The sequence below is a fragment of the Hyperolius riggenbachi genome, chromosome 5 (genome assembly GCF_040937935.1).
Source record: "Hyperolius riggenbachi isolate aHypRig1 chromosome 5, aHypRig1.pri, whole genome shotgun sequence".
NCBI classification, from domain to species: Eukaryota; Metazoa; Chordata; class Amphibia; order Anura; family Hyperoliidae; genus Hyperolius; species Hyperolius riggenbachi.
The window spans coordinates 278,520,278-278,525,626 of record NC_090650.1 but is presented as its reverse complement, the minus strand read 5'-3'; positions in this window follow the sequence as shown (position 1 = coordinate 278,525,626).

Sequence of the window (5,349 nt, the reverse complement as noted above, 5' to 3'; positions counted from 1 at the left end):
ACTAGCCATAATGTACAACAGTAGAATATCAGTAATATTACTGATATTCTACTATCAGTCTCAGCTGGCATCCACATTTCTGCGTGGCCCTTTTGTATGTATGTGCATTCAGCGGCTCCCCACAGATCCTTTGTGTGCACTTCCACAATCTGACATGGGTGGGCTATGCCATCATTGGTTACTCCACATCACAAGTTCAGAGTACTGCAGGGACAAAAATAAAAACAGAGGTGCACCAGAAGACCAACCTCATATATTATCCTTGAATAATAGTATTCCAAATGTCAGGCAACCACTATACAGATTTCAGTGGTGTTGTGTCTTCTGACTACCACTTCACTAGATAACATTCTATAAAGTTGTCAATTTCTTGCAAACAACTTCTATCTTTGGCTGAGAAGCTTTTGTGTGAAGGATGTTAGTGTACAAGTAGAGGACATTCAAAACAAATGCCAACATTCCCAGGTCTGGCTATCCAAGCAAGTTCAGCTCGAGAGAAGACTGCAAGATGTTAAGTCACTAAAACCCTAAAATGTCATTGTGGGACCTACAGCAGGATCTTCCTACTGTGTATGTGAAAGTGCATGCCTCTACAATCAGAAAGAGACTGCACAACGGTAACTTACATGGGTGTTGTGCAAGGAGGAAAACTTTGCTTTCTAAAAGGACAGTCAAGGCCAGACTGGTGTTTGCCTGAGAGAACACGGTCTCTGAACAGATGAGTCTAAAATTAAATTACTGTATTTGGACACCAGAACAAAAGACATGTTTGGCATAAGTCTAGGGCTGTTTTATGGACAGACACCCCAGGCCAACGCCTCGAGCCCTGGCCTAAGCAAGGGATGTGCTCTATTGCAACTTAGCACAATCTGGACCATGGCACCATAACACTACCTGGGCCTTGGCAGCCAATGCAATTTAGTACCCAGTGCCATTGACTGCCTACTTAGCACCTGTTACTTGTCTGTCTCCTACTGCTTTTTCACCAACTGCCTATTAGTACACTGCCTATCACTGCTTGTACTTTACTACCTGTCCCCTAATGCCTGGCTATCACTTCTTGACTGCCACTAGAATCTACTGATCGCTACTTGCCTATCACTAGATTCTAGTGATTGCTCTCAGCCCACCACTGGATTCTACCTACCCACGGGTAGAATCTATACATTGGAGCTACTAAGTTTGCTAGGTAACAAAGGCAACAAGGTGAAAAAAAGTTCCAAAAGTGACAGCAGGAAAATTAGAGTTTTGCATGGTAGTGCAATTAAAGCTGGAACAATGCTATGCAACATGTCAGTGTCTTAAACAATAGAATAAGTGAGTGTAAAAATATTTTATAACCTCTGTCAGAGGTATAATGCATAGAGTGCAGTTTCTTAAGCAGCTAGCAATTCAGTTTAGATAGCTAACAAACTTGTGTAAGTAGTGTAAAACACACACACACTTCTACCTAACCACTTCTGCACACAATAAATCTTACAAATAACAGCCTATAAATCACAGTTGTAAGTTGGTAAAATAGACCTAACTACAAGCCATCTCTCCCTGAAGCATACACTTTTCATCCTGTCTATGTCTCTCTACCGATATTTTATTATAGCAGATAGTAGAATATCGGTAAAATTATTGATACACTACTATAGCCATTCTACTATAATCATTACTGCTCTAAAAAAAAATACAAGTTCTCAAGTCTGAGAATATTTCTAGAATTCCTTGGATTATGTTTTATTTTTTATGATTAAAAAAAAAAAAAAACTATCAGTTTACCGTAAACTCTCAGACTGAGATAACTGATCGGATCCGAAATACTGTTAACAATCTATGAAATACTTGAAACAAACCGGAAGCATAGATTTCTTGGCTCTAAACCGAACTGAGAATCAATGGCATGATGAGTCATAGATCAGAAAGTCCATCATGCTATTTTTAAACACTGCATGCATGTATCCACTATGAAGAGTGTAAACAATGCATATATGATAGATCTCACTGTCCAGAAGCAATACATTTCAGCAATAATTTTAACAAACAAAAATGGCTTTACAATGATTTTCTATAGCATTGCAGTGAAAGGTTTCTCTTTGTATATGTCTGTCATGTGCTTATGAAATGTACACCCATGTTTTGGAAACACCACAGTGCCAAAATATCAAATGCTAAAAAAATGTCACTGACCGGACCGATGTGTTTCGTTGGACTTCATTGTTTAACAGCAGAATAAAAGATAAAGCTGTAGATAAAAAACAAGATTTAATGTGTGTACTGTATATACAGTATATATTGTATGCGCACAAGTGAAATATCCTAGAGAACCATTATTGTTGGTGCTGAAGGTTAAACATTTACTGGGGTGAGAAGCTGTCAGGAGTTGTGCAACACTCTGCTCCATGTGTTGGCGGGAGTGGGATCTTGTGCTTGGACTGCTCTAGACTTCTGCTTCTTACAAGCAGGTGGCTGTGTATAATCTTTGTAGTCATCTGTAAATCCTTGCTTACCTGTGGGTGGTATGTGCCTATATTATGTAGTGCTCCCACTGTGTCCATCAGTAGGTGGCCTTCTGCAGTAGAGCTCAAAAAGCCACAAACTCTCCATTTAAGGAATCTACCTAGTGAAACTGAAGTGAGTCAGGTTAGATACTTAGCTATGTAGAAGGAAGACTCTGAACACCATAAAGCGTCCCCGATTCCCACTCCATGCCCTTGTTCTAGCTCCACTTCCCATTGAAGTTATTTGGCCTACTAGGTTGATTTCCTCTTTGGGACTCCTTATGCAGGCTTTTGAAATACTATTATCCCAGCGTACTTCCAAAGATGGGCGGAGTCCAGACTAGGGCATGCACAGTACGGATGTGCCTATCTTTCGAAGCACTCTGCGGATTTGAGTACTTCTGAAGCCTGCTGAGGAGTACCGAAGACATAGCAGGGCACGTAAATTATATGGGGGGAAAGTATTGGAATGGTGGGATAGAGAGGGGATGGGGAAGGCTCTGTGGCATCAGATCAGATTTCCTCTACACTGGTAAGTATCTAAGTTAGATATCTTAGCACTTTAGTGTACACTGCAGAAGTGACCACTAACTCCATTGCCAGCAATGTCCATAATATAATCTAAATGTCCCAAACATTATTTATGTTTTATGTTTCAGCTCCTCCTTCTTATCTGCTTTGGCTTATACCATGTATTTTATTTATCTCCTATAATCTTATGGTGCCAAGTAATTAGGTATTGCTTTACAGAGCAAATAAAATGATCAGCAATTGATTCTGCCCAAGAGTGAGTTTATAATCTAATGTCCCTGCCACTCTCCTATACACACACTAAACTGGACCAACCTGGTCAGTTACCAGTATACTTATCAGCATGGTTTTGGCCTTTGAAGCATCCAGAGGAAAGACACATTCATGGGAAAATAGACAAACTCCATTTCATGTCAATGATGGGATTCAAATCTAAGATCCAGAGTTACACGTTAAATTACACACAGAAGAAAGCAATATTTGTCTTCCCCTCTGATTTCTGTTCCTTGCCGTTATGTGCTGCCTGAGTCCCTGAAAGGCATTTTTGGGCTTACTTAAGTATGCATTTTCATTAAAGATCAGCATTCCAAGGGCTAAACGGAAGACATTAGGTGGTTGCATTAAATATGAGAGATGAGGGGACCCCTGTTCAGACGGTGAATCTGAGCCTTGTACCTTTCAGCTCTGTCTCAGGGGTATCATTTTATCCATATGCTTAACAATGCAGATTAATTAAAGCTGAAATGATAAAGCCTGAACTGGCATTTGAAGTCAGAATGAGTGCTAGTTAATAGTATATGCATAAAATTGTGAGCTCCTTCATAGACGGGGACAGGTATGATTACCTTTGTGTACTCTATAACGTCCTGTGTAATATGTCAGTGACTTATTGCATTCTGTATTATTATCAAGCACACATACACAATCACAGCCTATACAATCTTCAGCTGCAATGTCACTGCACTGCTCTGAATTTAGAATGTCAATGAAAAACTTGTACCTGAAAGATGTGTGTGTAACCTAGCCCTATAAAATATTAGGAATAGTAGGAATAAAGTTTTGCTTGATTAAAAAAACCTTTACCCAAAGTCATTGTACACAAGTATCGGTAAAGCACAGTCAAAGCAGAGGCAACCAGGTTCTGGAACACCAGATCTCCATACAACAGCCACCCCTAAGCGCATTGTTCCCCTTCTTACCCCTCACACCAAAAGCCGCTCCGTGGTGCGCTCGCCATCGGCCCTAATCCCTTCTCTTCATACATAAAAAGATACATGCTGCTCTGCTATAGCAGAATTTAAAGTGTAACCATTGGGCATAAAATCAAAAATCAATTCTTTATTTTTATCTGGTAAACAAGTAATGAGGATGCTAACCAGGCAATCCAAAAGTTAAAAATCACTATTACTTATCTTGTTGATAAATTATTATTCCCCATTTTATCTGCCGCACAAAGGAAGTTGCAGGGCCTACTGGGTTGTCCTTTTTTGCTTCTCTACTTTCCCCTCATATATAACTAATGCAGCCTGATTGGTGGAAGCCTCTTTCCCTCCTGTTTTCCCTCCCACACCTCTGTTCCTCTCTGACTGGCCAACATTTCTCATGCTGAGACAATGCACTTTGTGAGAGTGGGAGTGCCTCAAGACTGAGAGCAGAGGACAAACAGGCGGAGGAGAGTAAGGGAGGTAACGACATCAGGATTGGCTTCAAGACAGACACAGTTAAGATGGTGAATCCTAAGGTGGATTTTCTCTTTTTTTTACTATAGAAAAATCACTAAAATCAAAACATGGACAGTGCAATACATATGTTATGTAAGTAGAGCAAGTATTTATCTACTTATGTATGTGGGTTTTTTTATTCAGCTCCTCTTTAAAGCCTGTACATTTCTCAGCCCCCTGAACTGTTGCCTGAAGAGTCGTGCCTCAATTCCTTTGGGCAACAACTAATGTGCATATATGCACACCTTTATTCAAGCTGTTAAATCCACAACAATACTCTTTCTGTGAGGTTAATCTACTATGCAGTTAGATCCATAAATATTTCTGTGCTTTACCACAATGAATTTTAAATGAAATAACTCAGATGCAGTTGAAGTGCAGACTTTCAGCAATAATTCAGTGGGGTAAACAAACTATTGCATACAAATGTGAGGCAACGAAAGCATGTTAACACAATCACTTTTTTCAGGGGCTCAAAAGTAATTGGACAAATTAAATAACAGAAAATAAAATGTTCATTTTTAATATTTGATTGAAAACCCTTTGCTGTCAATAACAGCCTGAAGTCTTGGACTCATGGACATCACCAGATGTTGGGTTTCCTCCTT